Raw genomic sequence first — 22,119 nt, 5'->3', positions numbered from 1 at the left:
ATTATTTTAAGAAGGGCAGAATAAATATATGAGAATTGTGAGGGTCAGTGGTATAATATAAACACAGCAGAGTCAATGTAAACAATTACAGATTATTTTCCATTTATAAATGCTATTGTTGAAGTCAATTCAATTACTTTGAGTCGTCAGGCTATAACCAGGTAGGGACCACTTTTTTTAGTAACTTATTGTTACTTTGCTTACACCCATACCACAACACAACAACAAAAATATATCAAATGTAAAAATAAGGGAACTTTTATAACATACTTGCTCCCTCTAGTAATCAGAGCAGTGCAAATTAAAAGTAATTTTGTACCATTTCTTATATATTCAGTTAGTAAAATTAAGATTCGATAATGTGGTAAGGATATGGGAAAACAGCCTTGCTGGTAGGAGAGTGAATTGCTACAAAATGTTTGAAGAATAAATGTCAGAACTTCGTAGAGCTGAAGGCTCCCTTTGAATCTACTCAACACACAGAGTATATTATCCAGATATCTTCCCTAGAAGCATTCTCCCAAACTTGCAGAAGGATCATTTTAGTATTTTTAAAATAGACAAAAAATGAAAAGACTACCTAATCATATCTGAGTTGGGGAATTAATAATGGTATAGTTCTAATTGGTAAAGTGGAATGCCACATAGCAGTTAAGATGAATCATCAGAGATAAATGTAGCAAAATATATGTATATCTAAAAACTGAGGTTGAATGATAAAAGAATATTTTAGTGTGATGATGGGTATGTAAATTAAAATATGAAAACAATGGTAAACTTACTTAAAACATGAAGTTATTTAAAAGACACACACTGTCAGGATGGTAGTTACCTCTGGGAAAGGGGAGAGAGAATAGGGAGTGCATCATAGCTATATCTGTAATTGTTTTTGTCGTTTTTACAAAGAGAGATCTGGAAGAAATTTAGCAAAATGGCAAATGCTTGATAAATCTGAATTTTCAATATATAAGATATTTATTGTGTTTTTTGTGCCTTTTTGGATGTTTGAAATATTTTATGTTCAAAATTTTAACACTAAACGTGAATTAACATACTATCTCTCATATTTCATAACTGTACCAATGGCATTTACAAGTAATTGGAGTTCACAAGCAAAATGCCATTGCAAGTGCTGTCCTCCTATGTGCATTGACTCCTTTAATCCACAGGTAACTGTTAGGTAAATACTATTACTATTTACATTTTACAGGTGAGGAATTGGAAGCACAGCACAGCATTATGGATTTGGGGTGACCTTGTGTTCTTGACCACAACTCTGTTGGCTCTCAAATTTAATAAATTCTCATATGAAATATGGAATATATGTGATATCCAGGTCATCATAGATTGTTATATACATATACTCATTGGATGCCTATGTCCTTTTATCTGGCAACGCATCCTAAACATTGCTACACATTAATTAGGAATAACAGAGCAGATGGTGACATAATACAAAATCTCTCAATGACGAGGTCCAATTCCTTCTAATCCCAACTCCACCAATACCCTGCAGAATGATTGGTGGCACGTCCTTTCACTATTCTTCACCTTAAAACACAGTTGATCAAATCTGTCTACCTGAAATGACTGTCATAAAGGTAAAACAATGGAATATATTTGGAAACACATTGAATAATATACAATTGTTCAAACTGTGGTAATATAAAGGCAGTTTATTTTGATGTTTTAATATTAAATGTTATTGATTTTCACACAAAATATGAGAAAACATACACACTGTCCTGAATCTGTATAAAAATGTACACTTCTGTGCATGAATCACAATTATTTAATAAACAACAATGTATAAAATTCTATTATGGATTTTTTTTTTTGGTCAGAAACACTGTTCCTTTGGACTTTGCCTCAAACTTTACAGAATTAAGTTTTTTATAGCTTTTATTTTGTGATTTTTGCTAGACCCCATGATTTCTGTCCCAAAGATGCCAGGCCTAGCTCCCTCTGAGCACAGTTAGGGTGGCTCTCAGAAAACACAACACCTAATATATAGCTCTTCCCTGTGAATTAAGCTCAGAATTAACCCAGAGTCAATTGTTGTTAGCATTAAATAGATGTTGAAATCACTGAAGATTGCCAGGCAATTTAAACAAAAGGTGCTAGTAAGTTAAGAAATAGCATATCGGGTTTCAAAAAGGAAATGAGGTAGCTCCATGTGGTAATCCATATGAATCCAGAATACACAAAATCTTATAAAATATGCCAGAAAAACTAAATTAATCGAGATATGGAGTCACTGCCTGGGTCTTGAACATTCTGTTATTTTTTCTTTTTCTTTTATTTTTTAAAGTATTTTATTGTTTATACTATTACAGTTGTCTCACCTTTACCCCCTTGGCCTCCTCCACCCAGCCCACCCACCACTTCCATAACCAATCCCCACACATTTGTCCATGTCCATGGGTCCTTCACATCTGTTGACTAATCCCTTCACCTTCTGTCAGTTTCCATCTTCTCCCTCCCCTCTTACTTTTAACTTCTATCCTATGAATGACTTTAAGTTTTACTCTCTTAATTTTTTTTTTTTTGGCTTCCTCTGACCCTTTGCTTTATCTCCTGACTCTTCAAGACAAACTTAAGATGGAAAGCTCTAGAATCCTTATTCTTTAGTTTTCATTCAGAGCCAATGCCCTGTGATGATGTTTACTATACAACCATTTGCTGTAGAAGCCCAGTGATTTCTTCGCACTTTAAAGAGTTGTAGAAACTACCTCTTCTTACAAAACCAAGCTGGGGTGTCCCTGATTAACAGGGTTCATGTGAGCAAATAAAAATGTAGGCAAATAACTACGATAATGTCAGAGGGAATCATGATCCTGTGGTGGTATGGCTAGACTGAGAATCTATTATAGCAGCATCTACTAGGTGAATAAGAACTACAAAAGGATGTGAATAAAGTTAATGCTATTACAGAAAAAGATATTTAAGAATAGAAGTAAACCCAGGATATGCTCATCAAGATTTAGATTAAAGCAGAGATCTGATTGAATTACAAATTTCAAGTGACTTTGAGGAGGGCAATTTGAACATGAAACCCAGGAGATAAATCAGAGTTTCAAACAGAAGAGTGCCTTTCTCTCTCTGAAAGCGATGGCAGCAAGAGGAAAAGTTCATCCTGAGGCTGGAGAAAGAAGTCTCAAGCATAGAGGTGGGTCTGTTAAAGAGAAGAGAAAGAAGCAGTGACTTTATTAGCAGAAAGAATTTGTGCCAAACTTGATGAATAACACGTGACTGTTTATTTACATCTTACCAAATCTGCATGCAGTTTTCATTCTAAGCTGCCCTAACAAAATTATTACACACTGTGAAATGCATTATACCTTATTCTAAGTGCTGGATTATTTTTGAATATTTGTTTCTAGGTGATATTCCAAGTAGAAACTCTGAACTCTGTACCTGGTCTTTTATGTTCTGTAGTACGGGGATACTCGAAACTGATTACCAGTGTTGCCTAGAGAGTTAAGAAAAGTAGGCGAATGGATAAATAGATTTCTGGATCCCTCTCGAGATTTACCAAATTGGAAGCCTCAGGAGTAGAGTCCTGGAATTGATGTATGTAAAAACTTCTAAGGTGATTTTGACACTTGACCAAGTTAGAGACTCATGCAGCATTGCTGTGGAGATTATGAGGAAAGAACATTATCTACAAACAAAAAGAAAAAAGAGAGAATCAAGATGTCTAGGGGCTTAGTCTCTGGAGAAATGGCCCTTGCTTTGTTTTGCCCAGTGTGGCAGCAGTGAATTCCGAGGAGAGGTTTCCATGGGAATTGCTCTGGTGGAACCTCATGTTGGAGGTTGCTCAAGGGTCCTGGTTCCATCTTTTGGTAGTCAGATGAGCTGAAGGGAAGCAAGGGCCTATGGAGCTAAGTGCGTCATTTTCACTAAGAGGCTATTATCAAATGACCCCTAAAATGTGTTAAGGACAATGTTCTGGAGTCCAAGAAAGGGCTGGCAGAGGAATTATAGGACTGGCCCCATAAAGGCATGATAAGGGTGTAACCAAGGATCACACCTTTGGTAAGGTGTGAACATTATAAGGGTACAAGTCTGAGCATAAGTAGGAGGTGACCTTTCCAAATGTGGTGGGGAGAGATTCATCCCCAAAGCAGTACTCCCTTATCTGGAGACAGGTAAGAGCTATGACTGCACCCTATTGTCCATCAGTCCCACATTTTAATCTTTCTTGCTTCTGATGTCACAAATAAAGCATCTTTCTTGATTGGCCTTAGATGTGCTTACCTGAGTCTTGCCAAATCTCTAGTTTGCTCTATTTACCTCAAAAGTATCCTCACAATGTAAATAATATCCCAGGTGCAACAACATCTCACCGCATCATCTCTCTCCACCCCTTGACAAAAATGTTAGGGATTTAGTTATGCAAAGAAGGCCACCTAAATTCTCAAGCCCAACTATCACAAAGGCAGTCAAAACAAAAATGGTTATTTTCTTTTTTTGAACAGTGTGTTAACATGTTAACTAGGATGGTGTAATAAAAAAATACATGTTTTATACAGACCAGACATACTTCGATTTAAATTCCTCATATTGCTTTCTAATTATATGACATTACTAAACCTTTATAGCCTTAACTATAAATTAAAGATCATTTCTACTTTATAGGGCTATTGTTAGAATTAAATGAGATAAGAATGCAAATAAATATCTTTCCTTCTTCTACCTATAGTTATAGACATCAGAGAAATATTTGTTTTTCTTTTCCCTTTGATGAGCTCCCCAAATATCCAGCATTCTAGACTTGGAATCAGGGATAAACACTGAGGAAGCCATTGGCAAATAGGGGCTCTGTTCATGGACATTAAATGTCAATAATTGTAGGCATGTACATTCTGGGAGTAAAAATTTCGTGGTTCTCTTTAGATTCTAAAATGATCTTTGACTTATATACCCACTTAAAATGTTGGAGAATCACTGTGTTATCTGACTTATAAATCATACTAATTTCCACCCCAAAGTCGAAAATCCTACCTCTGTAAGTGTCCATGATTCTGCCTTCAAATTTTTTATGAGCATATTTCATAAAGTATGAGATTGAATGAGATAATGTATATAAAATATTTTCCTGAGCTATAAAATTCAATGTAAATAAAAAGTATTGTTAATATCTGCAGCAATCTGTATTGTATTCTTGCTTTCGTGACTGTGGGATATCTCCTCCTGATTTGCTATGATAAAAACCATCAAAAGGATTACAACATTAATGACAATTGCACTGCAATCTTATCACAATGCTCACAGTTGAGCAAATTAATTGAAAACTTGATAAACACTAATTGTAGCTATCTATAATTTTTTTTCTTGGGCACCACTTCCTATAAATTTAGAACTATAATTCTTTCACTTTTGAACAAATCTTTGGTGGCATCTAATTTAATCTCTTAGTTTTTAGCTGTGGGAACTGGGCCCTGGTTCCATCCATGGCTGTGAAAAAGTAACTTACCCAGAACCGCATGACTAGTATGTTGAAAGTTAGAATAAGAGAATGTTATTATGCAGCTTCCTTGAGTATTTGATTGGTTTAAATAGTTATTTGAATGATCTTTCCAATTTTTTAAAAGAAGGTTTTGCTGAAAGTATTTGTGGTCAATAAGGAAGAGAATTAATATTGTCGAGGAAAAAACTACATGTAACTTCCATATAGTATCTTCCCCTGACGTGCATTTTAATTGGGATGACCCAGAAATCTGCTTCTATTGTACCATGTGTTTCCCTACTAAGTAACAACTTATAGCTCAGACACTGGTGTTTTAGTCAGGTGCTTTATAATGAAGGCCCCATTTAGGCTAGCTTAAATAGAAAGCTGTATGGAAGCATAAAAATGCAGATCTCAGGCAGGCCCAGGGGAGGCCTTCGATAACATGGAGGCCTTCAGGTCCAGGGCTGTTGGGAACCGCTCTGCCTGGTTTCAGAGGCTGTAACCCCTCCATGGTTAAGGCTGAGTCAGAGTTGGGACCATAAGCCATGAAGGAGACAAAGCTTATCTCCCTGGCAGAAGTGCCACCTCTGCCCACTTCACCCTGCTTGGCCCTGAGATTGACCAGTTAGCCAATGACGGGTGAGAATCCTCAAGGGAGGATCAACCTAAGACAGGCTCTGGTCACCAGGGATAAGCCCCCAAGGAAGGACTTGGGGGGCTGTGGAAAAAGGGGGTGATGGACCCTTGCCCCTCGGCTTTGAAATAGCCTGAGTCCTCATTCTGTCTGCAAGAAGTCTCCTAATCTCTTGGCTGCTTTACTTCCCTTGCCTGACTTAAGCCTGAAACAATGACAGAGGGCAGTGCAGTCCTGTGCTGGGAGGGGCGGATTCCCTGGGGAATCAGGCCTAAGAAAAATACATACATTCCTGTGAAACCTACTTAATCTGTACCCTCAGTTTAAGAGATAAGCGTCCAGACCTGAGATGAGTCTGGCGCCTAAAGTTTTATGGCCCTCTAACTAATTGGCTGTAACTCAGAATAAGCCCTTAAGGTTCTCTGTAAATCATGTATTGTTTAACCCTTACTGGCTGACAATGATTGATGAGCTTTATCTGCATTCCTATGTGAATGAACCTAATAAAAGCCCATGGAGGGAAAGGATCAAAGGCCCTTCTCCTTTGAGAGATTGGCCACCTTTCCTCCCCAAGCAGATCATGTTTTGGTAGTCTTATTCTTCATCCGTGGCAGACAGGGGGGGGGGGGGGAGGGGGGGGCTGCGTTAAAGCTCCCCAACACAGGGCGTTCCTTTGCATGTGTTCCGATCTTCCAATCAAGAGAGACTATCAGCATTCTCTGCTTTCATCATTGTACATGTGGTCAAAATGACACCGTGAACTTCCAGTTCAAGTACCCAGCCTGTTGTACTAGGGTCTCGGTGTCTCTTTATTCATGCTAGAGAGACAGAATCTGATCACTGAGCAGCTTAATGGATTGGCCCCTTAGCTGCAGGACCCAACTCTAGTCTTTTCAGTGGCTAAAGATGAACTATTATTTTGTCCTATCAGTCAGCTAATTTCACATTTTAGTAGAATTAATACAGTGTTCAGTTACCAGAGATGAGAGTTACCTCTAAAAGAAAATTTTAAACTAATTTAAAACATCAGAATAAAAGAATGGCTCTGAAATTTCTAGGGCTCTATGTTTTTTTCAGAATTATGTTTTGGGACATGTATTTTAATACACAGCCTAGCTATGGGAAAGAATTTTTAAAGTAGATATGATATGTCCCACATAATCTACAATATGTGATTGCCATAATTCCAGTACCGGGAAAATATAGAAGATTCTGTTTTCCTGGGTAAAAGCAACGATCTAAAAAGTTTCTAGGGGGACTCTTATTGGCTGTCAGGGAGTTCAGTACATTGTTTTTTTCTGGTTTAGTGTAGAACCAATTGATATAAAACACTCCCATGGTTATTTCAGGTTATCTTTCAGTTTTTGTCACCTCCTCCCATCTCCAAAGCTGCTCTTGAGTTAAGGACATAGTATTTCAATGACTACAAAAAAGGGAGAAGGGATTTGGTTGGGGTTAGTCACATGAAACACTTTCTGAAAAGTTGTATATCTTCTTGTGTTTTATCAGATTTATATGATGCCATTTTTATCAATTCAGTTAACTTTTTCAGAAAGGCTGTTAGTACATATTTTTAAACTATTAGCATATACATATTTATACAAATTCTAAAATATGAGCACAACTCTGCAACTATTTAACATAAACTAAGCATAGAAAAACCATAAAAATCCAGTATGTACTGATAGCCTTTCTGTTATTTTTTTAAAAGTAATGGTTATAATATTCCATATCTCTATCATAATCTTAAAGCTCCAGATTTTATTCTTTCCCCTTTTTCCCTCTGAAGAAAAAAACATAAAACATAAAAATAATTCTAAAAACTAATTAACAAAACAGATTTCTTACTATGTGATTAATATGTATCTTAATGAGAATAAGTAACTATTTAATTCTGTAGCTGAAACTGATGACTAGAAAGCTAAAGTAAGAAATTTCTTTTTCTTAATGCAAGGCTGAGGAGGAAACAATGAGTTGTTTCAATTTGGTGTTGGAGGTTTTTAAGAGAGCAAAGAGAAGATTATTTTGGCTATAGAATCTATTACAAATTTACAGGAAATATTTTTAAGGTTGCCAAGATAGAGCTGGAAGGAACTACTGATTTTATCTTATTAATTAGTGGGAAAGAGTAGAATTTTAAATATATTATTTAAAAAAGAACCATGGAATTTGGTTCAGATGATGTGATAAATAATACAAAGTCAAAGAAGATTCTTCATTCCAGGTGGGGAAGTACATGATACAATATCAATGTTGATTGAAATGTATCATTTCCACAAGTAGTTGTTGAGTGCCTAGAAGGAGCAAGCATTGTGTCAGACACTAGAAGAGACACAAGAGGGAATCAAATGGGAGACTTCCATTAATTTGTCAATACTTTAAAAAGGATGTACAAGACATTTATAGATTTGGAATAAATGACTGAATATGGAAGTACATACAAAATCACAAAATTCTATGGAAATTCAGAAATAGTATTTCAAAAATAGAAAATCAAAGACTTTTTTAATGAATGAGATAACATTAGACTTGAGTCTTGAAGTTGGAGAGGCTTTGAATATGGGAAAGTAGAACTAGTGTGGGAGAACATGCCAGAAAACACGCACAGAGACACAAAGGCGCACACAGGCACATACATGAATGTGTGCGTGAGCATCACACACCCAGAGTTATTTTTATGTATATATTGAAAGGCCAGTCACTGTGTTATTATAGTGAGAAATAAATAGCTTAAGGGTAGATGCTACCTTATTTATCATTTTATCATTTTTTGTGGTACCTAATGTAGGCTCAAAAAATGTTGAATATTGTCAAGATGGGTAGCAATGCCAAAGGCAATGAAGTAATTTGACAAATGATCATTAAACAAAGAAAGAAAAAAAATAGTTTTTATGTACCAAAGTTTATTTATATATTATTTATATATGGCAGAGAATTACATTTATGTTTTAAAAGAAAGCTAACTTACAGTTGCTTCTGAGGAATGATGCAAACCATGCAAGTGGGGGAAAATGTCTTCATCCTCTTCATTTTAGAATGTCACGGGGGACAAAAAAAAGATAGAGTAAAATGTCTAGCTTTGCCTATCTTTCTGGGTTACTTAAGTTTAAGATTCAGAGTAGTTGCATTTGTTTATAAAAGCACATAAATAAATCAATGGAGATAAAAATAGACTTATTAGAAACAGACTTTAAAAAATAGAGAATCAGGAAACATGTTTTGAGCTGGTATTTGATGAACAAAATGCTACTGAATAGATCCATCAGTGGTGACCCCTGAAGGACTTAAAAATAGGTTTAATATTCAATTTTAATTATGTACATTATTGAGCTATAAACTTCCTTCCTGACTCAAACTGTTAACAGTATTCTATACATATAATCATATTGGATGAGTAGAATTGGAGAAATCTAGGAAAAGATCTGTATCACAGCTTAGTCAGGAAAAAGATAGAAAAGAGGTTAACATTGTGTAAAAAACAGATTAAATTAGGAAGTGAAGAGAAGCAGCAACTCAGAGACAGATGTAATTATGAGGAACTAAATCCCTAGAAAGTCACAAAATACCAAAATTGTGGGTTAGTATACTTAAGCAATTTCATTTAAATTTCAAAGAAGACTCTGAGTTCAGTTCCATATACTTATTGTATTTAACACTTGTGATTATATGACAAAGGTGAAGTTATAATTCCAAGATCTCTTAAGTTTCCATTTAACATTCTTTCTGTTGTTAGAATAGCAGAAGGTGGAGCAAAAACACCTGGAAATGTTAGGGATTAGAGAGACTATGGTGGGTATGTAAAGAAAAGCGTCCTGTCTTTAAGCCACCTTGGTCCAACAAATGGAGACACCCAATGTTTTACCAAAAATAAGGGAGGTAGGAAGAAGGAGTAATCCATGCTGGTGCAGGCAATAAGGAGTGCATTGGAGTGCACTGGGGGAGTGGGTAGAGAATTTAAAAGCAACAATAAAATTGACTGAAAGTCAACCTATTGTTGTTGTTTTCATGCACTAGTAAATCTAAACCACATTCAAGATAAAATCCTCCCTGCTGAGGCTAACGCTACTACTGCCAGCTTTGGTGCGCCACTGAAGATATACGTTTGGGAAAGGCATACAATGCACTTGACTGTCTGCAAGAATAACACAAGTCATGAAATAAAATCTACATAAAGCTGGATGGCTCTGATCAGAGCCCAGTGAAGCATCTCTCTCATGAGAGCCGGCAGCATCGCATGGTGGCTACCTCCTTGTTAAATATTTCAGTTGTTCTTTTGAGGTTGACTGTTTGCCTACACTCCATTCCATTCTTTTCTACAGCTATCGTTCTAGATTTTGTCTATTCTCATAATCAAATTTCACTCCTAAATGGAATTAGCCAATTAGAAATAAAATTAGATTAGTCTAAAATGTAAGCTCCATGTGAATAGGAATAGTGCATGTTTTGTTTTTTACCTCTTTTAAAAAATTTTGTACAAAGTACATACAGTGAAATGTTCAGATCTTTTATATACAGTGTGATATTTTGGGTATCATTCAAGTCTTTTCACATTGCTTTCTTTTCCTTTGATTTTATTTATTTTTTCATTTTTCTTATTGTTGTTCAAGTTCAGTGGTCTTCATTTTCACCCACCATGCCCCCTGCCCCACCCATCCCCACCTCCCACCCTAGAACCTACCCCCTTTGGCTTTGTCCATGTGTCCTTTGTACATGTTCCTTGATGACACTTTCCCTATTTTCCCCCATTATCCCCTCTCCCCCCTCCTCTCTGGTCACTGTCAGTTTGTTCTTCATTTCAATGTCACTGGTTGTGTCTGCTTGCTTGTTTGTTTTGTTGATTAGATTCCACTTATAGGTGAGATCATATGGTATTTGTCCCTCACCGCCTGGCTTATTTCACTTAGCTTAATGCTCTCCAGTTCCATCCATGCTGTCACAAAGGGTAGGAGCTCCTTCATTCTTTTTGCTGAGTAGTATTTCATTGTGTAAATGTACCACAGTTTTTTGATCCATTCAGTTACTGATAGGTACTTAGGTTGCTTCCAGCACTTGGCTATTGTAAATTGTGCTGCTGTGACCATTGGGGTGCACAGGTTCTTTTGGATTGGTGTTTCAGGGTTCTTAGGGTATACTCCCAGCAGAGGAATTGCTAGGTCAAAAGGCAGTGTAGCCACTGTGGAAAACTATGAAATTTCCTCCCCGTTGCTTTTTTACTGAGTAAATTACCTTTTGAGCAATAAGTTTTAGGAGTTTTGTATATAGTCTGGACACACACACCTCCTTCCAGGTCACCTCTCCTCACACAAGTTCAAACCACTTTGGCAGCCTTAACTCTGTCCTCCAACAATAAAACCAGTGAGACTTCAGTCTTCATTTACAGTTCTAGGTGTTCTATATCCTCTGCTGACTAAGGAATTTCCTGGGGGTAAAGAGCATGTAAGTATGAATTACTTTCTTTTGGAAAAAAAAAAGATTTTATTCATTTATTTTTAGAGAGGGGGAGGGAGGGAAAGAGGGGGAGTAAAACATCAATATGTGGTTGCCTCTAGAGCACACCACACTGGGGACATGGGCCACAACCCAGGCATGTGCTCTGACTAGGAATTGAACCAGCAACCCTTTGGTTCTCAGGCCCGTGCTCAATCCACTCAGCTACACCATCCAGGGCCAGACTTTGTAATAGTTATCAGTAGGAAGGTTAGTTTAACATGTATTCATCTTTCATTAACTGAAACTGAGACATACCTGCTTTTTTACTGTCCTATTTCCAGATGCTTTAACAATCTTTTTTGTTTGTTTGGAATTAAGTGGAAATTAACAAAAATTTTAGAAGAAGTATAATGCTTTGAAAAGAAGAGTGCTATGGATTAAATTTTGTTCCCTCAAAATTTGTGTGTTAACACCCTAACCCCTGGTGTGAGTGCTTTTGGAGGTAGGGCCTATGAGGAGGAAATTAAAATTAAATGAGGTTAGAAAGGTGGGGTCCTGATTCAATAAGATTAGTGTCCTTCATTTGAGAGACATTAAAGAGCTTTCTTTCATATCGTGGGAGGGCTGGCATCTGCAAGTCAGAGAGAGAGCTCTCACCAGGAACTGAATTGGCCAGCACCATGATTTTGAACTTTTCAGCCTCCAGAACTGTGAATAATAAGTTTTCATTGTTTATTCCATTCAGTTTATGGTATGGCAGCTTGAGAAGACATTTTTTTTTTCATCAAGTACACAGACAGAGTAAAGCCTAGATTAAACGATTAAACAAGACCAAACCAACAAATGGCACAACACCATGTAATTTAGAGTTTATAATTTAGTGTAATTCTTTACTCCCTGTGTTAGTCATCTCTTGTTATATAACAGATTACCCCCACACTTAGAAATTTAAAACAACAAACAGGTATTTTCTCACAATTTCTGTGGGTCAGGAATGCATGCACACTCAGCTGAGAGCCTCTGGTTCAAGGTCTCTCAAGAGGAACTGGGACTGCAGTCTCATTGGAAGCCTCAACAGAGAGAATCTGCTTTCAAGCTCAGTCACATCATGATTATTGGCTGAATTTCAGGTCCTCTTGGGATGCTGGACTAAGGGCCTAATTTACTCTCTACTGACCATTTCCTTACCATATGGGCCTCTCTATACCTGCCTTTCCTCAGAGAAGATAAGGAGAGAGAGCAAGAGAGAGGGACTAAGGTACATGGGCCTCACAGATTTTTGTAAGTTAACCTCAAAAGTGACATCTCTTTGCTTCTGCTACATTGTCTTCACTAAAAGTGAAAATAAATTCAGTCCAAGTGGAGGATTATATGAAAGGAGGTAAAATTTATAGGAAGTCATCTTAGAGCCTGTGTACAACACTCTCCTTACAGACAAAATAAAGAATCATTAAAAATTTAAATTTTAATAATAAATGGACCTCCTGTCTTATTTGAGGCACTGCTATACTGCAAGAGATGGAAAGATAAATACAACACAGTTCCAGGAGCTGGTGGTCTAGTTCAAGAAGTAAGATTGAATAAATGTGATCAGTGCTGTAAAAGCTGTAGAAGTTGTAGGAACAGGAAGTGTTGGCAGCAGCAAGAAGGGCACCAGCTGTTAGACTGGTGGGGTTGGACTGGACTTTGGTTCAGCAACCTCAGTACTTGAGTTCTGGCTAAGAAAGAGACTAAGAAATAATTCAGAGCCAAGCCTCCACTATGAGAGAAAGTTTATTTAAAAAATTGCAGAGATAAAAGAAGGGAGCTGTGGAAGAAATGGGCTGAGGAAACAAATTACAGAGGCAAAAAGAAGGGTCCTTGGAGCTTAGGAGAGAGGAAGGTAAATGTAACATGCCTGGGGAGAAGAAGATGAGGGGGAAGGAGAGCATGCTGGGCCTCCAGCCTAAGGGCTTTTAAGGCTGAAGATTTTAGGGAGGTCCCAGAAGAGGATCTCAATAGAATATTCATCATCTTTCCATGTGTGTCCTTTCAGAGTCGTGGTCTCTACTGACTGGCCTGTTGGTGCAAGAGCAGGGGGTCTTTAGTCAATGCAGCTGGTCCTGGCGTCAGCCATGGCATTGCTTGTCTGATTTTGCTCCTTTTGGGGCCTGGAGCTGAAACACAGCTGAGGCTTAGAGGTTATGTTTAAGGGTGAAGGCTTAAGGGAGTGATCATGCAGGGGCCTGTCTGGAAGTCCCATGAGGACTTGTGCCTCCTGCAAGGGGGTCTACCACATGACCAATGGTATGCTAGGGGAGGAAGAGTTACCCTGGGGATGAGGTCCTTGTTTTCCAAGTTTTGCTCATTGTTAGGCATCTGGGGCTTTCTGCCCTGGTGACCTTCTATACCTGACCCGTCATCCTTGCTCTGCTCACATCTGTCTTACTGCCTACCATAGAAGGACTTTATAGATGTGAAAAATGATGCCTTCACAAAGGAGGTAAGTCTGTGCTGTGTTGAAGGAAAAGGGTCTACCTGATAGAGGGGAGAGAAGGCACCTTCTAGCATGTGCCTGAGAGGACCTTTCAGAAACATAGGCATCCTGAATGGCAAAGCCCAGGGTCCACACTGGGAGGAGTGGTGAGGAATGAGGCTGGAGGGAGGAGCCAGAAGCCATATTGTAAAGGGCACGTTGGGCAAAACTGAGGACTTTGGACTCTGTACAGAAGTGAAGTAGAAATGTAACAAGGTGCTGAGCTAGAGGTCCCCCAAATGGGGAAATACCCCACTAACTTGGCTTGAGGGAGAAAGAAGCAGAGGACAGTCATTGGGAGTTATTTTGCATATCTGAAGAACTTGGCCAGTGTTTTAGTAATGCTAATAGCTGTGCCTGCCACACTGGGAGTCAGGGAGATGGGTGTGACTCTAAACCAGCAAGTAGCCAGGAGACAGACCCCCAGCTCCAGAGCCTGCTTGAGAGCCACATCATAGGTCCATGCCTTCCCAGACTAACAATGGCGCCACAGAGTGGCAGAAGAACCCAGAGAATTGGCAGGTGTAACCCTTTGTGGGAAGAGTCAGAAATGGGGTTAGGGAGGAAGATCCATGCTGGGATTTTAAACTAAGTGCTGGTCAGCCATTGTTCTCTTAGCCATGTGGGGGCTCTTAACCATGGGGCTTGGGAAGGGGAAGAAAAGCAGCATGTAGTAGCCATGCAGGGGTCTTGGCCACATGGTTTGAAAGGATGTAGAAGGACCCCCACCAGCCCACCATAAGAAGGGGCCATGCAGTTTTGGAATAAAAGCGGCAGCCTAGCCAAGCATGGAAGACTGGGAGAATCCAAGCAGGAATATGTATGGGAACCTGCCCAGCTAAACATCAGATTTCTATTTCTTTTTTTGAGAAATGGTACCTCGGACTGGCCTGGGTTGGCAAAGGGAGGCAGGACTGTGTGTTTGTGGATGTTTCTTTTGTTTTTAAGGGAGTGGTATTTAACAGAAAATTTTGTCATTATTTTAACCCTGTATACCTTTCAAATAAATAGTTCCTTTCCTTTTTGTAAGTCTCTGGCACTGGGAATCACAGTTGTTTTCAGCAGTGGCCAATAGAGCCCAGAGGGGTTTCTGTTTCAGAAACACTGTATGATTTGACCAGATATACACAGTATAAAGAACACTCTTTCCTAAGCTCGGTGTGCTCTTCCTCACTGATAAACAGATCCATAAAAAGAGGAATACTATATTCCCTATGCTTTACTTTATACCTCTGTGATGGTGTATGATTCCAACTGGGTACTGGAAATATCAAGGGGAATACTGTGTAAAGTATATGATTGTATAACCACTAAGCTGTACACCTGAAACCAATACAAAGTAAATATGAAAGAAAAAGAAAAACAGGAGTATGTCTGCTTTCCAATTTCACAACCTCTAAGACTCCTGCATCAGAATGACTAGGTCATAATCCAGGTGGAAAGCTATCTGAGAGTTCCTTTACTTTAAATCAAATCACACATTTCAATGACAATGTACCACATCTCAATGACATGTAATTTCTCACAAGCACTGCTTTTTGTAAAGTAACTGGAAGAATATAATTCAAGTTCATTTCCAGAGAAGAATGAAAGAAAATAGTGGTGTTCCTGCATAATGTTAACCATGATGCAGCCCAACCCATAGCTCCTTTATTTAGCTTGCTAAATTCAATGAATCTCTAAACACTTTAATTATTTACCCCATCCCCTTCTTCCTCCATGGTGCAAACTCTATGCCATTCACTTGTTAAGACTCCCTTTGAAACTCATTTCTCATTTTTGCTCAAGGATCCAGAAGCTTTCTATGTAGAAGTAAAAAAGAATCAATGAGGCGTATATTTGGTGATACTTTAAACTGGATGAGTCACTCCCAAAAAATGCCTGGGAGGTGTTGGAGGGTCAGCCCTGTACCAGTCCACAGTCCTGTACAAATCCAGACAGCTCAGATTCTACTGAACTATGTAAGTTCTGCTTGTCTAACATTATTTTATTAGTGCTGTACTGTCGGAATCCTCATAACCCAAGGGATTTACCAATGTTTACTAAACTTACACCGTCATCAGAGGGCAAGGATGACACAGTCCTTACAGCATTACATGATCTCTGGTTGTGTAGCCCTCAACTGAGCAATGAAGACCTAAACAATTTGCATGTGTGAGGGCCCCATAACATTAAGTCTTGCTCCAATGTGCTTCAGAAAAACCCAGCACTGCTGAGTAAAAACTACATAAAGTGAGATTTAGGTGACCCATTCTCATAGAGATTAGAGTCTCTTCTCAAAATAATAACATTTTCTTCATAAAATTTTAACTTCAGAAACAAGTAAGAAAGATGTGGTTATCATAAAAAATGTGTTCTGAATTAGATTAGTATATTTATAATTTTATCTACCAAAAATACTTTTTTCTTTTTAAGTTAGATTAATTTATATGCAGTCCAGCGGGATGTTCAGATATCAGAAGCCAAAAACACTCATTTTATTACCTACATCTTCTTAGCTGGGATTATGTAGGGTTTTTAAATTATCATTTAATTATGACTGAGGGAAGGCAAGCTTTAGGGGAGATTAAAGGATCTGGCATGGCCTTTCAGAGCAGGTGACTGACAGGAAAACTTAGTAAGTATATATTAGGCAAATTTGAGTGATGACAGATGTAGAAACTGAGTAACCCAGAATGAAGTTACAGAACGCAAAATCAGAAAAGACACTCTCTAGTCTACTGTGGCTTATATTGTCATGTTTAGAAATGGTTTTAAGATAAAACATTAGCATGTGTCATCAGATATAAGTTAATGTTGGAACTATGAGGGTTCCAAAGTTACAAACCTAGAAGTAATCAAGAACATAGAGATGAGTTAGAGTATTTATAATATCAATATGATATTTTGCTATTTTGGGAAACTAACACTCAAAACTCACATGGCCATGTTATAGTAGAGAAATGAATATATATATGTGTATATATATATATATATATATATATATACACACACACACACACACACACACACACACACATACATACATACATATAATGTAACAGCCAAGTAAAGCCAGTTCTCACCAAAGAGATACTAGACAGACAGACATGAGAAGAGCAGGGATAATAGGGCAGGTACAGAAAGTCACCAGGGTAGAAAGCCTCAGGGTGCCTAGCAACAGGCTAAACTAGATTGGGACCTCACCCCCAGATGACCCACCCTCCCCTAGCATATTGCTGGTCACGCAGTTTAGGCCCCATGACCTTTCATATTGTTGGCCATGTGGGTTGAACACTTCCCTGACCTCTCCTTCTCTGGCACGTCACTGACCATGTGATAGACCCCCTTAGAGGAGGAACAAGGGGGCTGAAGAAATATCTCACACTGTACAACTCCCATGTAAGCCCTTGCACAACCACTCCCTAAAGCATTAAGCCCTCAAGACAATGGGGTTCTGACCTGCATCAAATAATCTCAGGAATAAAGCCTCAGGTCTGTTGACCACAGAGACAGAGTTTTGGTCAAACTAGAGGTCACATCTAGGCCTCAGCTCTGTTTCAACTCCAGGCCCAAAAAAGCAGCAAGGCCAGGCAGAGTACAGTCCGCTACAATGAAAAATTTTCCACACAAAATGCCAATAATGCCATCTTCAAAAAACACGGAGCGTCAGGACCAGCTGCAATGACTAATGACCCCCTGCCCTGGCGCTGACCAATCTGTGGGGACCATGACCCTGAAAGGACACACCTGGAAAGCTGATGAATGTTCTATTGAGATCCTCCCTGAGACCTCCCCTAATATCCCTGCCTTAAAATTCAGGACCCAGTGTGCACTCTTTCTCTTTCGAGCATGATCCTGCCTTTCTTCCTCTTTTCTTCCCTCAAGGTACATATCTTTGCTGGCTTTCTCCCAAGCTCCAAAGACCCTTATTTTGCCTCTGTAACTTGGTAGGACTGAGGTTTAACATCTGGCTTCACTCACCATTAATATTCAGACATGCTTAATTTAATATGTTATTGTTGGTCATTTTACTATCAAGACATTTTTTCACATGGACATCAATGAGTTTTAGTTTTTATTCTTACCTTACAAGTATGTGATTACTACTTTAAAAACAGGTATAGAATACATAACTGGCTGGAATATAATGTTAAATCCATCTTAAACCAAAATTTAGATTACAATATTTTTTGCTCCCAACAAAATTAAGGAGCAGAAGTAAGATCAATTGGGTCATATTTTTCTCCTATTCATTCATTTTAGTATTTCTTAGGAATACTAAAGGTTTTCCTCTATACTAGAGATACTATGCTGGCTTTGTGTCCACAGAGAAAAGAAAGAACAAAGTTTTCAAAGTTGTCTCTACACAGGTATGTGGTAAAGGTGTGGTGAAAAAGGCTGAGAAATCCCAAGCACAATCTCCTCGTATTCCATAATTTGGCAACTTTTAACGCCAGCCCTAAAGAAAGTAGAAATAAGCTTATTTTCCCAAGTCATTTGTCTTGGAACTTTGGATGTTTCATTTTTACCTTCCTCTTGTTTGCTTTACTTAACTGATTTTTCCCTGCATATGCTCAGTCACCCAGTTAGAGCTACAACCAACAGTTCTGAAAATACTCCTATTCATTACAAATTCCATATTACTTCATTCAAACTCCTTTTTTATGCATTAATTTAGATTTGAATAGTGATTCTGTTCCTGGCATCCAAGGTTCTTGGGAACTCCTGAGATGGAAATCAAGAGATTTCACCACAAATATAGTTAGTACTCAGGGAAGATGTTTATTAAAAAGCTGCTACACCTGAGGGAAATAGCATCCAAAGGGAGAAATAAATGGCTGCTGCTGTCCAAACAAAAGCTGGAGAACAGTTTTAAAGAAGGCAGAAAAGATGACATTGAAGAGTGACGTGTAGGTATGTAGAAGCAGGACTCCTTGGTGCCTGCACAATGGAACTACATGCAGCTTCATGCCTCATTAGCATGTTAAAACTCCACCTAGGGGTGTGTTTTTAGCATTTAAATGAGGGAGTGTCACCAAAGGACAGTATTTCTTGTTAGCCTAAATGTGCGAGGAAAGGGAACAAAATTTAACCCCAAGGAAATAAATCTTGAGACAGTAGCGCCCTTCAGTCCTTGTTGCTAATTGTCTATAAGGGACAGGGAAAGCCTTGGAGCACTTAATGGGTTTCTGGTGTCCTACCAGCTGGACCCAGGGTGTAGCCTGCCTATCTCAGTCCCTAGTTTCACGTCCTTGCTTACCATATAGTTTCCCTCCTTGTCCCTGGCTGAAATAAGAGCTTCTTAGCTCTTAAAGATGGAAGAGCTAAAATTTCTGAACTGTTTTATTTAGATAATCTAACAGGACCTCTATTAACCCATTACTATTCCTGTTGGGTAAATGGAGTCAGTAAGGCTTCCTTAGAGTAAATGGAGGCAGTCTGGCTTCCTCACCTAGGGTCTGGGAAACTAAGGGAACCAGTTTTCCCATGCCTTGAATGGACCTGATAACTAGTGTTCTCATAGCTCTGAGACTGGGTCCAATAAACGGTTCCCATAACATGAAGTATGCTCACATAAGCAAAATCAGGCTATGTCATATAAGTTTTTTGGCTTTTTGCTGGCTTTGTTTGTCTCCAATACTTAAACAGGTAGGGGCTTCTCACTAGGGAGATGCTCAGCTTGCAGCATGAGTGGCCCACCCACCCATGAATAAAGGCATGTCAAGAGTCCCCATGGCTCTGTACATTTTCTTCCCTATCCCTGCACCTAGAGAGGACCCGCCAGGCCTTGACCAGCTGTAACACAGCTCCTCACTCAGATGTCTGGGCACTAAGATAAGCAGCGTTCCCATAGCCTCGAGAATGGGCCCGCATGCTCAGAATTATGCTTTGTTATACAATGTCTTGGCACTCAGCTGGTTTTGCGTGTATTTAGTATGTAAGGGAGTTGGGACTTTCCAAGGAGTGACTCTTTCAGCTTGCGTGGATCACCCCACCTTTGAATGTCAGGTATTCCCACCGCTCCGTGAATTTTCTTCTGACTGTCTGAATCCCTAGCGAACCTGCCTGGCCTTGAAAGGCTGCAAGACAATTCCTCTCTGAGGAATCTCTTTTATATCCAGTCTACCCCACATTCGGTTGATGATTCACTTTACCATCAGCTTCTGCATCCCCTTTCTTCCTGTTTGTATGATTCCTATTCCAGGCCACCTGGCTCAGCTCAGCCTCAGGTAAAAACTCTACAAAGCTTTTCCTTTCTTCTGTGTCACTATCTCTCCCATGGTTCAGCATCTACTTTCATGTCTCTTCTAAAGTTGTTTCTCTTATGAAGTTGTCAGCAGCATCTTTATTTCTCTGCATTCCCCATTCTTCCCATTTGGATATTCTAATCTCTGGGCTAACTCACTCTTTTCCTGCTCCTCAGTTTCTAAATGTCAAGAACCTGTTTCCTGACCTCTAATTCCTCTAGTTTCTTTCTCTATAAAACATGAGCATATTTGTATTTTCATTAGATTTGAACTGGCTCTGGGTTTCTCTCAAATTTCCTTTCTTTTCTGACATAGAAGGGGATATCATGTCAACCCTCCCTTCTTTTCTTTCTTCCTGACCTCCATCCTTTTGGTTTTTGTGTCTCTATAGATATGAATAAAGTCTTGATTTTTTGATTCTAAGAACCAAGATCTCAGCTATGCTTTTTCCACTTTTCCCAACTTCCTCCATCTCATAATCCCATGCAAAATATTTTTACAGGTTTTACAAGAAATTCAGTCACATTCAGAATAAACTTTCCTGATGATTAGAACACATTAGGAGGGAGGAGGCATGTTGTACAACCTATAGTATTCTTTAATTTCCTGAATGTCTTCCCCTATCTCAATTAATTTCTCTCCTCCTTTACCCTTCATCCAGGGTTTCCTTGTTCAGCTGTGATTTCAACAGGTCAGAGTGATGTCATTCTTGACCTTAAGCTACAAATGGGGGCCCAGAGGTTTAACCATTAACCAAAGGGACTTACATTATTAACTAGATTTGGTGGGGGGAAAATACACACTCATAAAAAATACTCAAAACAGTGGAGATACAAAAATGAAAATTAGGTCTTCTTGAACCCCAGGCCCCTCTAGACTTTTTCCTTTTAGTTAAACATTGAACTGGGTATTTTTCTAGGAATATTTCATGGATATATAAACACTGTGGGCAAAAACAGGGCCACATACTAAATCTGGTATGCTCTGGGGAAGCCTGCAGGGTAGCCTTACAAACTCAGAGACCTAATGTAATCACATAGGGTGGCCTGAAATTAAAACTTTGTAACTAAAAGGGGTTCAAGGTGGGTAGTCAGGCCCTAGGGTAGTATTTTTCCCTAACTACCCTAGGGAAATAAGATCAATCTTCACTTTAACTGAGACTGCTTTTTTTTTTCCTTTCATCTAAGATAACATACCTTTGGAACATCAAAAGCAATTTCTTCTCTGGATACCTCAAAGCATAACCACTGCACAGGAGCAGAGAACATGAATCCTTTCATTGTTATTATTATCAGTTTAATTTTTGACTATTAACTATCTAAAATAATTATATGCCTGTTCCTTTTACTTTTTAACTAACCCCAGAGATTTCCCCACTTTGCTTTCTCCTACCTCTCTAATGTATCCCCAGTGGATTTTATGTAACCTGCTTACATCTTCCCCTTTGATTCTGGTGTATAAAATAAATGGTAAAGCTGCCATTTTCTGGAGTATTTTCTCAATCCGTTGAGATTTTCCTTCCTGGCAATGGTCACCAGTTTGGCTCAAATTAACTCATAAAAATTTGTACAGTTTTAGATGTTTCTTACGTTGACCACATAGATGTTTATAGGTCCTTTCTGTAAAACACAGATTGTAGCATATTACCTTGACTGGTCAGCTCAGCAGCGTAGGATTTTTATTCTTGTTGTCATAAACCCCATAAACTCACTACAGTATATCTCTTGTATTTCTCTGGTTGAGAAAAGGGGTCCTATGAAAAGTAACCTCTCAGGGCGAACATAAATTCCTAGGTAGGCAGGTCATGGTGAGTAGTCATGTCCCAGGCTAATAACTTCTTTAGTAAAAGGTTTAT

This window comes from Desmodus rotundus, chromosome 2 (genome assembly GCF_022682495.2).
Source record: "Desmodus rotundus isolate HL8 chromosome 2, HLdesRot8A.1, whole genome shotgun sequence".
Taxonomy (NCBI): Eukaryota; Metazoa; Chordata; class Mammalia; order Chiroptera; family Phyllostomidae; genus Desmodus; species Desmodus rotundus.
Note: the sequence above shows the minus strand (reverse complement) of the source record.